The sequence below is a fragment of the Anas acuta genome, chromosome 13, assembly GCF_963932015.1.
Source record: "Anas acuta chromosome 13, bAnaAcu1.1, whole genome shotgun sequence".
NCBI lineage: Eukaryota > Metazoa > Chordata > Aves > Anseriformes > Anatidae > Anas > Anas acuta.
In genome coordinates this window covers 20,460,507-20,477,889 of record NC_088991.1, presented here as the reverse complement: position 1 = coordinate 20,477,889, position 17,383 = coordinate 20,460,507, and positions in this window count along the sequence as shown.

The window sequence follows — 17,383 nt, the reverse complement described above, 5'->3', positions numbered from 1 at the left end:
GCTGATCGCTTGAGATCAGCGTGAGCCAAATGCTTCCAAACCTTCTCACTAGGATTTTTGGATGACATGCCCCTGCTCTGCTGCGTCCCAGGAGATGTTCTGGTGAGCAGAAGTTCACACCCCTGATTCTTATGAATTTCCAGGAAATGGCTACAGAGAGCTGAATTTCAATTCGAGCACGTGTGGCTGCATCACTCAGCCGGCTAGGAGGGAGAGGTATACCGTGTTCCTCGGCTGGCTGATTAAAATTAACCAATCCTAATCAGATTTTCAAACACTGAACACTTACAGGAAACATGGGCAAATGCATAGTGATGATTTGTTAATGCCGTTCAGAGACACATAGCACTTAATTAATGTATGCAGGAAAACCACACAGAAGGCAGGTTGCAGATGGAAACCCAGGTAGGACACGATGATTTCATTATCTGCGAGTCCCTGGTCACAGCCTCCCCGAAGCGCTGCCGTCTCTGCCAGCCAGGGCTGACCCGGGTCCATTTTCCCTCTAGTGCCGGGAGCTGCTGGGTTGTTAGGAAAGGCCGATCGATGCTTGCCCATCCTCAGGCTCTCCGGCTTCCCAGATCTTGTACCAGGGATGGGTGCAGAGCACCACCGCCTCCTGAGATCCTGCGCCCGAAAGCCCCAGGCTGGCAGCAGGAGAGGAGCAGAGCCTCCCACCCACGCAGCCCCCGGCTGCCCCGAGCAGAGCGGCGGCAGCAGCTCGGGGAACATTGGAGCTCTGGGGCTCATTACCTGCTCCTGCCCCAGGGGAAAGCGGAAACCTAAGCCTAAGTGCAGCGTAAGCCGTGGCTTCTTTTACGGGACATAAAGGGCTATTCTGAAAACATGAAAGGGGGAGCGCGGAGCTGCCTCCCTGCGAAATGGAGGCACCACCATCGGGTTGTCCCCGCGGAGCAGTGTTTAGGTGTCGCGGAGGTGACAGATGGTGAGCATCTCACACATCTCGGCTCTGATCCCAAGGCAACCTGGGGGGACGCCGCGGTTCAGAGGAAGATCCCGGGGACAGGAGGCCGGGGGTGCAGGAGGGGCAGATGCTGCCGCAGCCCCCCGGCTATCACCTTCCTCCCACGTGCGAGTTGAGTGCTGGGGAAGAATCCACCCCACCAAACTCTCTCCAAAGTCCTTTTGTTACAAGACAACCAAATGCTGTTTCCAAGGGCCCAGGGGAAGGTCAGAAAAGCACATCACAGCTGCAGCATTTCCTTGATAATGTTTCCATGAGGATTTTGCTCACTCTTTGCTGAGACCACGGCAGATCTGAGTTGCTGGTTTGCATAGCAGTGAAAGTACGAGCAGCAACCCCGTTACCCCTGGGTGTCCAAATCGATGGAGTTCAGTGGAAAACCACCACCAAACCTGGCCAAAACTTCCCACACTACAGCAAACTGCCCGCAGGACAAACCCTTCCCTGGGTGTTCGCAGCAGGCTTGCAGGTCACCATTAAGTGAGCTGAAATGAAGACAATTCGCTTGGAAAGGTCTGAAAGGACCAAAGTTGAACGAGAAATGAGATAGCTTCTAATAACCAGGTCCCAGGCACCTCCCTAATTGGGCAGCCCCAGAAATTGCCCTTTATCGTGTCTATTCCTTCCTTTTTGTAGAGGAAAAGGATTTCCATATGTGCACGGCTCAGAGAGGTCAAATTAGCAGCGCCCGCTCAGCCACGCAGCTTGGGGCGGCTCGGCAGGGAGAGGGAGGCACAGAAAAAGGTCGGTGTTTTCGGAGAAAACCGCCAGCAGCCTTTCGTTCTGCAGAGCGGTGGTGAGAGGTGGGGAAGGAAGGCTGGGAAAGAGATTTTTCCAGGAAATGCTTCTGAAAAACAAGTACCTGCCGTGACCCTGTGCAGTCAACCCTGGCCATGCAGCAAATAACAGATCAAGAAAACACAACTGGAAGGAGCTGATCTGGCTCACAGATGATTAAGGCTTTGGGAAATCTATTTCTATTAAATTGCCAAAGGATCTGGGCAGGGGGGGGAGAGCAGGAGCAGGCGTTTCAGTGACACTGCAGTGTGAGTATATCCTGCATGGTTGAGTTACCGGCTGTGATTAAAGTACCAACCCTTTCCTGAAGACTTAATTTGGATTCAGACAACTGCCTTTGCCCTCAGTTTGCTTTCCAGGGGGACAGGCAAGGATCTGAGTCTAAGGGGAACCCCAAGGTGTGCAGAATGAAGAGCCCAGATGGGCAATGTCACCACCAAGGATGCTCTTTGCTTCCTCGTCCTATAGGAACAGAATGATACCATGAAATAAACTCATCCCGCCTAACTTTAGAACAGACATCTAACTTTCAGACGGCAGGCAGAGATCCAGTTGTCTTCCAAAGTCAGTGCTGGAGCAGATGCTCCGAGGAGGTGACTCCTGGACTTGGGAGGAGCAGATGACTCGTTTCACAAACACCAGCCGGCAACACGCAGAGGCATTTGCCTTTTTGCACAGAGGCTTTTTGCAAAGGCTTTTTTCCAAGTCTCAGCAATGGTGAAATCTGAAATGAGCACACAAACGTGGAAGGTACCGTGACATAGAGGCTGTGGGGTTTTCCTTTTTTGAGTGGGTGCACTGGAGTAAAAGACAAGTTAACTGCTGTTGTAATGAACAGGATTGTAAAAGAATTTATTTCACACAGTGACTTATTTGCTAACTATGCTTTGCTCAATGTCCTGCTTCAGCTGTCCTCATTTGCAGAACAAACTAACAGCCACCACGGGCACTGGGTGACCGCAGCACAGTCCCCAAAACTCTTTTGCAGGAAACTTTCTCTGCACTTCCCCGTTCCACTCTCCACCAGAGGACACCATCTCTGTAAAACATTCATGAGCAGCTTTAAAATAATAAAAAATTCAACAACCTTTGCTATAAGGTATGAAATATTTACCATGCTGCTGTAAGCTAATTGCATACGGAAACTACAAAGTGCCAGCGCTATAGGCTAAGTGGCACCGCCGCCAGCCGGGGGCTGGTGCTGGCCAGGAGCGGCGCTGGGACAAGAAGCCAGCAGAGCTGCAGCTCCCCCCTCACCTCACCTCCTCCCAGGAGGGATGGACATGGCGAGGAGGAGATAACAGCTCCTGTGCCCGGCTCTGGAGGTGCACGGCCGCTGCACATCCTAGGAGTTAGCTCCGGGAGCCTGCATGCTCAGCAAACACTTTGGAGCCTCGCAGGTCCTCCTCAGACTTTGTCACTTCTTCCCAGTGCTCTGATGGAAAATGGTAGAGCCGGCTGAACGAGTTGGAGCAAATGATATATGTGACAAATTAAGCCTACGTTTCTGCTCACTTTAATCATTGCAATTTCCTCCAGTTTTTCTTGTTGTTTGGAAGTATTTAAACATCTTTGGGAGGGAGACTTTTCTGTTCTTTTTTTTTTGGCTTGATTGCAAACAGCTCCCTGTGGGTGCGCAGCACTCAAGCTGTGCTCTAGGAGGGCTCAGGACTGATCGGAGCAGTCACCTGGTGCCGCCTCCAGCCCCGGGTTGGCTGCACGGAGCATTCACACACCAAATACACCCTGCATGCAATCCCAAACGCGGCCCTACAGCCGGAGGAGAGGTTGGAGTGCACTCGCTTTGAGATAGGCGCAGCGCAAACACACCAATGTTTGCCAGAACCAAGTGGTACACGAGGAGGATGTGTCCAGCGATAAGGAATTCGCCTCTCCCTTCATCCCTTTCCCCAGAAAAGCCAGGTTTCCACTCCACCGAGTGCCTGTCCCCAGATTCCTCACCCAGAGCCCGACCTCGCCTCCTGCCCGCAGCCCCCTGCCCCAGCAGCCAGCCAAACCCCCACTCCTTCAGGGCATCAAAGGGGGGTTCTGCTCCCCGATGTCACAGCCGGGATCCAGGAGAGCAGAACCCCTGAGGAAGGAAGAAATGAGCGCCGGGCACAGAAAGTATCGGTGCTCTCCATTATTACAGGATTTATCTTCCTAATATCCGGGGAGCGTTGCCTGGCAACTCGGCTCTCCGACCTCTGCCATCTCCCCCCAGCACAGCCCAAATGAGCTGGAGCCGCACGGAGCCTCCGCTGGCACAATCACGAGCTGATTTACATGGGCTGGGAAGTGAGCACAGTGCTCGCCCCTCCAGCTCCAGCCCCTTCTCCTGCCTGGGGGCGAAGCCTCCCAGCAGAGTGGCCAGGCTGAGCCGCTCCTGGCCCTGGGATGCTCCTGGAGGGATGCAGGCTGGGATGGAGGCAGCTCCACACCTGCATTTACACCCAGCCACGGGGTTTCAGGGCTCACAGGGGACACCAGGAGGCTCAGTGAGTGCCTTCAGACACATCACCCTTCAGGAAATCCTACAAATGGCTTCAAAGCAGAAGCCCTGAACACACCCAGGTCCCATGTTGTGGTGGGGTGCTGTGACCTCCAGCTCTGAGTCCCAAAATAGAGAGCAGAGCAGGGAGGAAAGTGGGGCCATGCCATACTTCCAGCCCATGGGGCTGCCCTGAAACATTATTCTTTGCTCGGGGCAGGATTAAAGCCTCGCACATCCCCAGGGAAGGGGGTTGGGGCAAGGGGAGCCCAGCACTGCTGCCACTGCCACAGCAGTTAAAAAAGTCTTACACTTGTGCAGGTTGTGTTTTTGTTGTCCATAATATTTACTTTTTTTTATGCACTACTCCACCCTGGGATTTCAAACGAAGGAGAAAACAAGCAGCAACAACAGTAAAAAGAAATTGTAGGCTCAGAATCCCTGTCCGAGGTACGTAGCACAGCCGGAGCGTACAGGTGCCAAAATCACCCCGATAACCACAAAATCAATGCTGGAGCGCAACTGGTGGGGCTCAGCCAGCGGAGGAGACAGACATGGATGAGGAAAAAGGGGAAGAGCAGGCTCTCAACCTGTGTGTGATTTCCTAGACAGCCTCCAAAACCGGCCCCTGGTCTGCACAAACTGGAAGGCAACCTGCAGCCGGCGAGGCTGCAGTTCAGCTGCGTGCTAACAAGAGAGCAGTCCTGCTCAGGCTCACAGGCTGAGCATTCAAACAGCCTCACGTCTCCGCTTCCCTCTCTGTCACCGGAGCCCAGCAAGGTGCACAGAAAACCCCTCCCTCCCCTCGCACCCCACTGCACCCGCGGGGCGAGGAGGCGAGGACAAGCAGGGAGAGGAGCAGGCGTGGCGAGCAGGGCGCTTGCACAGCCACTATGGTGACGAGCATTGTGTAAAAGCTGAATAGAGCAGAAGAGAAAAACTTCAACAGTATCACAGCCAGGATCGCCGAGGCTCCGGGAAAGCCGGCTGGCTGCGCGCACTTGTAAATTGAGGGTGGGCTGCTATTGTAGAGCAGAAAGCTGGCAGGAGAGGTAGAGGCGGGGAGCGCTCGAGTGATGGAGAGAATTCAGGTGAAAAAAGGTTAAGTGCAGCCAGATATTTAAGTGAGACAGAGTCGCCCATGAGAGCAATGCAAACAGTTCATTGCAAGGAAACCTGATCCAAGGCCATTCACTGCACAAGCTCAGAGACAGGCAAGTGCCCCCTCCCCTTACACTCCATGGGATCTGGCAAGGACAGTGCTGGCTCAGAGTTCATAAATTCTTCAGCAGAAAATACTTAGATACTTAATCAAGGGCTCCTCTGTTACTCCAGAACAAGTTTACATTATTAGAGGGGGAAGGAGGAAAAAAAAAAAAAAAAAACTCAACCAAACAAAAAGGGTCCTAAATAAAGAGATAAAGTAGTATGACAGGACAGCAATAATAGCTTTCAGGTGTATGTTCTGCATAAGATTTCCAGGCAGTTGGTTTAGTTAATGGATTCCCTTAATCTTTCAGCTGTCAGCGTGCAATCTATAGTCTACTGTTTCCTCCACACCGTATTTATATGGACAAATTCAAACTTGTATAAACAGACAGGAGTATCTATTGTTGTGCGGGAGCAGAACACAATGGGAGCTTGTCACCGATACATCACAGCTGTCGGGGAGCAGTGGCAGGAGAAGCTGGGAGCTCGGGGCCAGGAGCAAAGGAGCAGCCTGGAAGGACACGGAGGTGCTGGGGAGTGTGGGAACAGGGGCAGGGCGAGACGGAGCAGGCTTGGCAGTGGCCAGCAAAAGGGGAGGGAACGAGGAGCAGGAAGGGAGGAAAGCAAGGCCTGGTGATGGAGGAGTGAAACATGGAGTTTAGTCTAAAATAATTAAGGTCCCGTGCAGCGATGGGGGGAAATTTCAGCCAGCTGGAGAAGGCACAGGGCCAGCCATGGGGCTGAGATGGAAACGTGCAAAGGGACCTCAGCGGTGTGGGGGCACAGCCCCAGAGAGGTGATGTGCACGGTCCTCAGGCAAGCTCCTTTGGGCAAATCATGGCCAAAGAGGAGGAGAAACTGTGAAAAGTTTGGTTCTGACAGCAGCTGGAGTCCCTCGCACAGCAGTGTGAGGGGAGCAGGCACAGCCCCTGTGCACACTCACCCCAGCTGGGGATGCCCAGAGCCCGCTGGTTTGCTTCTGTGCCTCCTGCACCATGGCTTGGAGGTTCTCGAAGCTCCTGGGGATGCTGAGAGCCCCAGAAGAGCTCTGCCCTCTCTGCTGGCATCACCTGGAGCCAGGGGAGGTGGCAGAGCCAGGCCAGGAATTGCTGATGGCAAGAAGATGAAATCTCGGCCCCCTGGGCACGTGGAGGCCCAGAAGGTGCTGGAGGAGCAAGGGCAGCATGGGGAGGCTGAGGGCAGTGGGAGGTTGGGGCCGTGCACAGCTCTGGTCTCTGATGCTCCTGGTGCTTAAATCACGGGGCACAGCTCCGTGAGGAAGGTCTTATTTCTCCTTTGATAGCTCTGGTTGAAGGCAGGGAGGTTTCTTGCCATGCCCTGCAGCGAACACGCTCCTGGCACCAGTGGAATACAAATAACCAGCAGCGAGCAGAGCAGATAAGTTTCTGCTGGAGAAGTTTGACAGAGCCCCGCGAAGGCGTGCTACCCAGCACGGCGGCTGCAGATATGTTTATTGGCAAAATGCAGAACAAGGGAGATAGGGACTCACTCCCCGTGCTGGCCTGCTCTGCGTACTCCAGCACTCAGAAAACACCTCTGAAAGCGCTCCCCTCCGATCCCATCCCAGTTCATCTTTTCCTTGTTTATTTAAAAGCACAGCTTTGCAGAAATGATCTTTCCTCCCCCCCTGCTGCCCTGTTCCTCCCCAGCTCCTTCCCGCAGAGGCTGGCAGGGTGGGCAGGGGGCTTCTGCCAGGACCTGCCCTGGCACGGGGGCGAACGGGAGGCAGGAGCAGGGGGTGGCAGCCTCAGCTCCCTGCCAGCCGCAGCGATTTGAATATATATTGAAAAATTTTCCCAGTGTGTCAAATAGGCAGGGAGAGGGTGCGGGAGGGGGCGGCGGGGTGGTCACGGTGCAGGGTGCTGCTTGCTCGCCTTCCTTCAGCATCCCAGCTGTGCCGGAGAGGCTGCGCTTCCCGGGGTGCACGGAGCAGACTGCTCGGAAAAGGCAGTGCCTGGAGGCACAGGGACGTGCTCCGAGGCTGTGGATGCAGCCACGAAGGAGAAGGGGATGGAGGAGGAGATGCTCGTGCAACAGGAGGCTGGGCGGTGGGGCAGCTAATGGTTTATTAAGAGGGAAGGGGTCAGGGAGCCGTCATCAAGCCCCGGGGCAATTACGCCCCGTAGCCAGTCCTGGCTCTTCCGGACACAGCTCATCTCTCTCCAGGGTAATGCAGGCCGCCTGGTGCACCTGATCCCCACATTAACACTGTCACAAGCTGATGATATTATCAAGTGAAGCGTAGCCTCCAGGGGAGAAGGCTTTTAACCCTTCCCACGCTGGCCGTGCAGGGAGGATGAGCCCTGGGCCGTGCCAAACAACAGGTGAAAAGGGATCGTCTGAGGCTCGGGTGAGTTTGCAGAGAGAAGTGCCTGGGGGAAGAAAAGGAGGGTCAGCAGAAAGGCGAGGCACAGCCCCTGATGGCTGCAAGCTGGTGTCAAAGTTGAAAGCCACCCCACAGACCCTTCAGCACCATCCCTGGTGCGATCCCCAGCCCACCCAAAGGAGACCCCATGGGAGCCCCCAGCTCCGGTCCTCCACTGCCCCGTGCCACCCACCTCATGCAGCCCCATCCCAGCCTCCTCCAGCTCTGCCAAGCTGGAACCTGGGGACACAAACTGGAGCGTGGGACTGCAGCAGGGTTGGGGAGATGCTGTAAAACGCTACTCCTGCCAGGCAGCCCCATTGCACCCTGCTGGCATCCTCCCTGCACCTCCCTGGGGAACCCGCGCCGGTCGCCAGGTCCAACGCGCTGAATTGCACTGCTGAAATCCCCGGGGTAGGAAAAAAGGTTTGAATTGCACTGCTGAAATCTCCAGGGTGCAAAAAGCAGGAGGAGGAAAGCGCCCATCCTGAGGAGCCGAGCGGCTGATTTAATTCAACCTTCCCATCGGAATCGGTGTTGTGTTTGAGGTCGGAACAGGTAACTGCAGCATAAAATGAAAGCGGGTGCCAGAATGGGTGCCAGGCCCCTGTTAGGAGGCAGCCCGGTGTTTCAGGCTCTTCATTCTTATTCATTACCAGCTCTGGAGGCAGAGTCTCCAAATCCCTCTAAATTCCTGCTCTCTCTCTCCTTGATTTCCCTCTCGTCCCACATGCTGAAGTCTGCAAACAACTCACTTAAATCCGCTCCTCCACTGCCCATTAAGCTTTTAACACTTGCTGCATTTCCTGACAATGACGCAGATTGTATTACAGCTGCTTAAAAGTTAATTTTTTATTGATTCTATATATATCCATAAAAATACGCACGCACTCAAACATGCACGCATGTATTGATATATACGTATTGATATCTAGCGAGTGCTGGCTGCAGGCAGTGTGTCAGGGGCTGATTGCTGCTGCTCCCAGGGAAAAGGGGCACCCTTGGCAGCAGCAGGAGAGGCCAAATGCAAGAGCAGCCTGATAAGCAATTGCCTGTGAAGCAAAGAGCCTCTCCTTGGGGTGCACGTGAGTTAAAAGACCAGAGGTAGCTGCTGGGCTGGCTTGAAGCTGAGATGGCTGAGTGGTTTCTCTTAACAAATGCCCTTTGCTGAGAGGTTTGCTGCTGCTTTTATAGGCTTTGCAAGACCACAAAGCACCTGTGTGCTCAGGCTGGGGTCAGGAGCCGGCTGGGGAACTGGCGTTCTCTAGCAGGTGATGGTCTGAAGCCTCTCAAGGCTGCAGGGGGAGGTGATCCACAGTGGGTCTCCCTGGCACTGTGCTGCCACGCGGGGTGGAAATAAGGAAGGCAAAAAGGGTCTGGTCTGCTTGGAGCTCCTTGAGTCCCTGTCAAGGTGGCGGTGAAGACAAATTCCCTCAGCAGATGAGGTCGCAGGGCTCGTTTCTGTTATATCCAGGGAGTTACTCTGCTAAAAGCAAGTAGCACGGTGAAATCAGGCGTTCAGAGTCGGAAAAGCAGCACGGGGGCTGTGTGCTTCCTCTCCTGTGGCAAGCACTGCTTTAAGCCTCTAAAAGCAGAGGCGCGTAATGGAAATGGAAAGCCATCAGAACTCCAGGGCCTGCTGCTTGTATTCCCTTTGGCATATATAAAAATCAGGAGGTCACAAAGCAACTTCCCCTGTTTATATGAATTATTTTAATAAAGTAAGGGGAAAGAAGGCCCTGGGTAGATGTTGAGAATGTATTTTTCTTTAACAGGGAGGGGGCAGGAGGGCGAGGACCTGGGGCTGCAGCCCCACACCACCTGGCAGGGAGCGGGATGTCCCCGGGACGGGGCTGGCTCCTGGATTAGCCAAGTTGTTGGGCTCCGTGTTGCGGTCATGGCAGAGAAGCAGAACTGAGAAGCCAAATGGTTTTGCTAATCCGCTTGCTTTGATTTAGCGGTACCAACCGTTTGCAAACACGGCTTTAATCTCCGCTGCTGATTTTCAGCATGAAGAGCTTGAGCTCAACTAAAGACGCCGGGAAGAGAGGATGCTCAAATAAAAATTGTACTGCGGAAGCTGGCCCGAGGAAGGGCTTCCTTTGCACAAGCTGAGGCCCCATGCAGGCGCACGGGATTTTAGATGTCAGACCTGCTCCTGCACAGCTGCGTCTGACTGCGTGCAGAGTGGGCGCTCAGCAGAGGACAAACCCTCCCACCCTGAGAAAACAGTGAGCTCAGCTCCCTGTCCGCTGCTGGCTCATGCTTGTGCAAGGTGATTTCCATCCCTTCCCCTAGTTTCTCATCGAGGGCTCTGCCCTCAGCCAGGGCAGGGATGGAAGAGCTGCAGGCACAGAGCGGTGACCAGCCGGACATCTGCTGGCACCACCAGCCAGCACCGCGGGGCAAAGCTCCATGGGGCAGAGATCCGTGGGGCAAAGCTCCTTGCTCCCCCAAAAGTGGGGATCACGTAGGGTCATGAAGAATGTCCTGCCATTAATTAGCTCACAGACAAGGGAGGATTCCTCTCAGCTGGAGCGTGACAGGGCCCTCATTGCTGCACAAGGCATTTGGCAGCGTGGAGGGCTGAGTGGAGGACCTTGACAAGAGAAAGGTAAGGGTTCTTCTCACCCTGCTCTGCTCCTCTCAATCGCATTCATCACATCACAAAAGCGTTAGCAAAGGGTAATTATTAAAGATCAAAGAACGACATTTGCAAAGGTTGCACAGGCAATGAAGCCCAGAAATACGTTTCTGGAGAGGCTCTGCCTTTGTGCCTGGATCTCAAGGAGAGCATTGTGAAGGGCTGATGAAACAGTCTGCCTGCGCTTCAGAGTTGGTATTACTGTAATTCATTTAAAACTTGACCCAGTTTTATTTTCCATATTGGCATATTTCATCCTTTTTAAATAAAAAAAAAAAAAAAAAGAGAGAGAGAGAGAGAGAGAGAATAATTGAGTACACCCAGCAAAACGTACCAAATGTTTTGTTTGAGCCAAAACTCTGTTTTTTAAGGGAAAAAACAGTTGGCAACAGTCTTTTCCCAGAATCGGAGTGAGAATGTGGGAGAAGTTGCACGTGCACAGCAGCACGTGAGCGCACGTGGGAGGAGGCTGCCCCAGAGCCGTGTGTCGCGCTGCCCATGGTGCGGGGAGCGCACGGCCTCCTGTGCTGGTGGCTCCTTCTCCTGCCTGATGGCGAGAGCGAGACCCACTCCAGAGCGAGTTTTGCCCTGATTTAGGGACTGTTGGACAGAAATGATAAACCCTGGCCGTGCGACAGATTAACAGGCATTGTCTGGGAGCTGTAGCGGGAGGGATGAGTGATGGCCCTGCCGTGTCGGTGTGCCTCGGCTGATCGTCTGCTGGTGGTGAGGGATTTATGGCACGCACACGTGTGTTCGGGCACACCTTCTGCCGTGCCTACACCCCTGACCCCAGCCGACCAGCCCTGGTCTGTGCTCCGCTGAGGCAGGCTCAGCTCAGCGCTGCTTGTTCTGCATGGGATGCGCACCTCCATTCATGTGCTTATTCTGCCTCCAGGGCACGAAAGGGAAGCAGTTTTTCTACCTAATGGAAATTTTCTTTGGCATGCAGACCACAGAGGGAAAAGTGCCTGGTGTGCAGGTAGCTGGGGGAGGAGCACGGGAGAGCGGTGGGAGGCTGCAGGGAGACCCCGAGGCTCTCAGCTCATGGGCAGGGGCTGCTGCTGGCCCTATCTGGGCAGGGAGGGGATGCTGCAGGCAGGGGCTGTGGGCACAGCCCGGTCTGAGCCCTGGCACGGTGGAGCAGGGCATTGCTGGCCCCTGCTCGCCCCTTCCCCACACATGGACCTGAGCCGGCTGCTGCGCCCGCTGCTGCTTTTGAGGGGATTTAGTCTTCCCTAAGTAAACATGGAGGCAGTTGATACACACCTTATAATTACATTGCTCCACTCTGCAATTATTACATTTTCCAAGCTACAGCTGCTTCCTACTCATTATCAGGCTAAGAAACTTCTCCTGATAGTACCATTGCGTTAACCCTGTAATTAAGAGGCAGACCACCCAGCGACTGGCTGCTGAGAGGGGCTTCTCCAGGCACGAGGCAGCGGCTCTCTGGGGTGCAGGGAGTCACCATCCCACCACCAGGCAGCTGCCCTTCCCTCTCCTCTCTGATATTTCCAGTGGCACGGCAGGAACATCCCCACTAACGCCCCGTGGCAGAGGTGATGCGCTGAGCTTTCGGAGGGGCAGCCACTGAGTGCAGCATTTCGGTGGGCATGGGCATGGGCACCTGGGCTCCCCGGGGGCTCACTGGCACCTGATGGATTTTGTGTTTCCAGTTTGTGAGCCTGGGCTTCTATAAATGAGATTCTTTGTTGTAGGAAATGCTGTTTCCCGTGGCCCTGCCCAGGCTCAGGCTCTTCACGGCAGCTGCTGGGAGAAACGCAGGGTTGCACACATCCAGCTGGGTCCCCGTCAGGACAAGGTGTGGTTTCTGAAAGGTGGGGGTGTCACCTAAAGCAACACGGAGGATGCCAGGAAGGCAGAGAGAGAGCTCGCTTCCTTGCAGAGCTGCTGAGAAACCCCAGGACCTGAGGCTGAGCAGCTGCTGTTCAGGGAGGTGGCCGGGGTGAACCAGGTGCAAGGGCTGCAGATGGGCCAGAGCCACAGGCCAAGCAATTTTAGCCCCTATCATAGTGATTCTCCTCAGACACATCACTTTCAATTTGGTTCAGACCTGTTTAGAAGGAAGAAGGGCACTTCTCAGACTAAGAAGTTCAGAGCACCACCATACCCTCACCCTGCAGAGGCTGTAATTTCATGACCCTTCCCAGCCTGGACAATTTAATGTACTTAGGAAGAAATTAGCTGCTACTGCTGAATTCAGTCCGTGGCATAACTTGACACCTTTAATTACAGGAAGCAGAGCCGGGCTCCAGATACAGCAGCGTATCTGGAGTGGGATCATATCAGTGCAATCAAACCCAGCCGGAGAGCACCCAAAGGACGGCTGGGGGGGCGCGCTGTGCTGCTGCCGCCCTCCTGCCTCTCCTGGAGCAGCAGCTGGGCTGCTTCCCCCGGGCAGAGCTCGAGAAGCTGCACACACTTCGCTGCCTCCTGCAATTTCTTTCTTTTGGCTGGGGGAGTGGAGCTGGGAACGGTTCTACCTGCTGGAGCAGTTTGCAAAGAAGCGAAGGAGGAAACATATTTACGCTCTTGCCGTGCTTGCCAGTAGCAGCAGGATCTGCCTCTGCGAGCAGGGCTCTGCAAGCCAGGGACAAAATCCTCCCCTGGCAGGACAGCAGGATGGGATGTGCAGCCAGCCCCGGCAGTGACAAATCGCCAGGAGCGGCGGGGAGAAGTTCACAGAAAGACCCACGAAGCTCCCCTGGATCTCTTTCTGCTTCCACATGCAGAAAACCAGCCCCCTCTCCAACGGGATCGTCCCCTTGCTATCCCAGCAGCTCGGCTTCCAGGCCGTTTATCACCTACCTAAAAATCGATGACAAGCCGGGGTGACCCCGGGACCTGGAAGTATAAATTGGCCCTAATTATCGCAGCGGCTCGTTATGCGCTGGGTGCTGGGGCTGGTGCGCTGAGCCCGGGGCAGCCCTGCCCCCTGACCCCCTGCATTTCTCTCCGTTTAAGCACTTTTCTCCCCGTCCCGCCTGCTCATTTCATCTTCAGTCTGTAGAAGGAGGGTAAAGGACACCCCCTGCGAGGTGCACTTAATTAAAGTTTGCAGGATGCTGGGGGAGCATCAGACAAATAAGAAGGGGCTTTGATGGCACAGCAGTGTTCCTAGGAGTGATGGGCGCCCCGGCAGCCAGGCGGGTTCCCGGGAGAGACCCAGGGGAATGCAGCGGTTTCTCCCCCAGCTTCTTCCCAAGCCCCTGGCATTTGTTTAGCCCCCGGCTCTCTCCAAGGTAAACGGGAGGGCCGACCCCGCCACCTCTTCCCACTCCAGTTGCCAGGGGCCGCTGAGTGCCCTGGCAGTTGAGCAGCCCTTGAAAGGCTCCTTTCACCATAATTAGACATGTAAAAATGTAAAACCTAAGGAGAAGAATTTATGCATCTTCTAATAGCCCTCAAGTGTCCATCCAGCCACAGCCTTTTTTTTTTTCCTGGGCTTTTATTTGGAGAGTTGCAATAATTTATGTCATGCAATTAGGTTTTTGTCTGCAGTCTCCAGGAGGGACCATGAGCGCAGAGCCGGGGAGGGAGCCCCGAGCCTGGTGAACGGAGGGAGAAGGGGAAGCGGCTCCGGCAGGCTGGCTGCTGCTCATCCTGGAGGCAGGATTTGTCCCTGCTCGCTGGGTCTGATGCAGCTTGAAATTACAGACCAGGAATATGGCACGGCAAAGTCCTTGAACTCAAATCCCAAAGAGAGGGTCCTGAGCTCGAGGATTGCTCCGTGCCCAGCTCGCGTGCCCCTTCCCCAGCCCCTCACTGCCCAGCATCTGCTGCAGATCCCCGCGGCTCAGCACGGCCAGGGCTGGAGGAGGGTTACGAGAAGGGGTGGAAAAAATATTCAGAAAGAGGAACCTCGTTGCCAAGTGCTGCACATTAAGCACATCTGTGGGGCAGAGCACTGATCGCAGCCTGGGCTGTGCGGGGCAGGGCAGACCCTGGGTGCAGGAGGCTCCGTCCTGCCCTCGCCCTGCTGCACCCACACGGGCACTGCTCCCTGCAGGGCTCCGAGCCCTGTCCCAGCACTGCCAGCTGTGCCGAGCCCGGGCAGCACCAGCAGATGTGCAAGCCAGATGCTGCCGCCGGCTCCTGCCTCTCTCATCTCCCTGTCAGAAGGAGAGCATCGCCCGGCCCGACGTGCAGATGGTGCGGGTGGATTTCCCCCGCGCTCAGCCCGACGCCTTCACATTCGGCGTGCTGTCACGGGTCACTGCCCCCCCGGGGGCAGGAGGAGCAGTAAGGTTGGGTGCAAGCAAGCGGGATGCTCGCAGCTCCCTCTGACAAGGGCACGGGAGATAAACGCATCCCCTGTGCAGCTCTGCGGGGGGAACTGCGCGCTCGCCTCCTCCCAGGGGTCCAATCCTGGGGAGGAAAACATTTTAGTAACACAGAAATTAGGTCACATCCCCTCGATTGTCTGAGTAAATGGGACGGTGTGTACATTTTATTTACCTTCCTACAGGGCAAATGTAGTGAGCATGTAATAAATCATTTCTGCAGCTGCTGGGCAAGCCTCCTGCTGCAAACCCAGCAAAATTCATGCATACTAAACCTGCCCTAATTACAGCTCCTTCTCCATCTTGCTCTCCTCCCAGCTCCTTCTTACACATCCACTCGCTCGCTTGTCATTCTCTGCCTTGCTCCTCCTTTTGCCCATCTGCTCCTTCCCTTCCTTGCCCTTGCTGCTGGCGGAGAGACCCCTGCCCTGGTGCTCCTGCCCTGGGGACCACACACCTTCCCCCTGCCTGGATCCTGCCAGCCAGACGTGCCCTCCTCCAAGTGCCACCAGAGGTCCAGAAACCTCTGGGGTCCCCATGGGAGCTCGCGGGCTTGCTGACATCTCTGAACTTTCTTTTTGGCTCTTTGAGCCCCGTTTCCTCTTCCGCAGGCTGGGGTTGCCCCATTGGGGTGGTGCTGGTGGTGGTGTGGAGACGTTTCCTGGGGGGCCACCTCCCGTGGGTGCCCCCACGGGGCCGGGCAGGACCAGGGGCTGCCGAGAGCTGAGGTTTCTCACAGCACTTCAGACATCAGAGCAAACAAGCTGTGTCTGCCTCGGCGGGGCAGATGACAATGGTCTTAAATTGCAGCAAAAAGGATCCAGATTGGTGTTTACAAAAGCCTTTCTAAGGATAGCAAATCGCTGGAGCAGATTGCCTGGGGCCGTGCCAGACTCCCCAGCACCGGCGGTCCTGCGGGAGCCTCGGGGGGATGGCTGGCTGCTGGGAATCGGCCTGGCCAGCCGGGATGATGCCTTCTCCTGGCCCTGCTGGGAGCTGGGTGGACGTGAGCTGCCCCGGGGCCCCTCCACCTCCCGAGCTGAGCCGCGGCTCTGGGCTGGGGCGCGGGGAACAGCCGTGCGCCACATGTGCTGGGCCGGCCCCGCGAGCTGCGGAGACCTTGAGGTCCTTAAAATAATCCCGAAGAAATAAACAAACAAACAAAAAATTAATGCCAAAAGCAAATACAGAACAGGCTTATTCCAGTCGTTCCTCCAGCAGAGTCTATTCAAAGAACGGGGAGAGGATGACACGCTGGGCCAAGCTAAACACCCATGCAACACATTGCAAACAATAGCTTCACAGAGCATGAAGCCAGAGGGAATCATTGTGGTCATTTACTCTGATTTTCTGCAGAACATATGCCATGGCACTTCCCAGAATTCATTGTTTAAACTAGGCAAGGCTCGCAGAGAAATATTCGCTCTTGACTTAAACTTTTCCAGGGCGGGCGGATTCACCGCGGAGCAGCACCAGGGAAGAGCAGGAACTCTCCTGTTAACCACTTTGGGGACTCTGTGGTACCGGAGCGAAACCCCCATTGACTGGAAACAGCAGTTCCAGCGAGATGGAAACTATTTGCAAATTTAGGCTGAGACCAGACTTAACCGAGCCGGGCATTTTCAGCACAGAGCGCTTGGGCTTGTCACTCTGGGATTAATTCTGCGACACAGAGGGAAAGGGGGCAAAGCAGGAATGTCAGCACCTAAAGCCAAAAATAAATATCCTGTTTGAGGATGGGGTGTGCATTGTCCCTGTGTGTTTTCACACTGACTCCTTCCCCCCAGGCACCGGGGGCTCCCCGGTGGCTCTGTCCCCCCCCGGAGCAGTGTGTGGGGCAGCTCCTGGCCGTGACTGCCGCAGCCCGAGGGCTGACCCCACGACAGCAGCAGCTGTGGAGCACAACGGGACGCTTCTTTTCACAAGGGGGAAGCGTTTCCCCTGCTTCCAGGAGGAACGCTTCAGGTCTCACCTAATGCTACTGAGAACTTTTAAAAAAAGAAAACTAGTCTGGCATGCTGACAACTTTTCAAATTTGCCCAGCTACCTCGCTCCTAGCCTCAGGCAAGGGAAGGGAATTTGAGTCATTACAAGTATTTGCAGCTCGCTCTCTATCCCTCCTCAGCTGTGATGCCAACAAATATTTTTTTTTGTTGTGCTCTTCATTGAAACGCCCCCGTTTCCTATCCTCTTCCTTGGTTGTGGTCTCTGGTCAACACAGACGGCATCACCGGGGAGGGCACTTTGTCTGGAAGGAGGTGTCTCCGCCAAGGCAGGATGCTTCACCCAGGGTTGCACGTACCAGGAGATTTCCTTGTCCCTCAAAACCCTGGGCGTTGCTCCCCAGTGCAGGTTTCTGCACAGCCGGACCCAGCCTGGCACGAGGCAGCAGAGCGGTGCCTGTATGGGGGCCGAGGGGATTTGAGCTGTGGGAATGCTGTGTGGGTTTGTGCCCCACGTGGTGCTGGGGTGTGGGGCTGGAGATGCACACGAGCACTTGTGGGATCACTTTGTGCTCCCCTTCTTCCTCTGAGCTGAAACTCTGGTGCACAACGAGCTCATC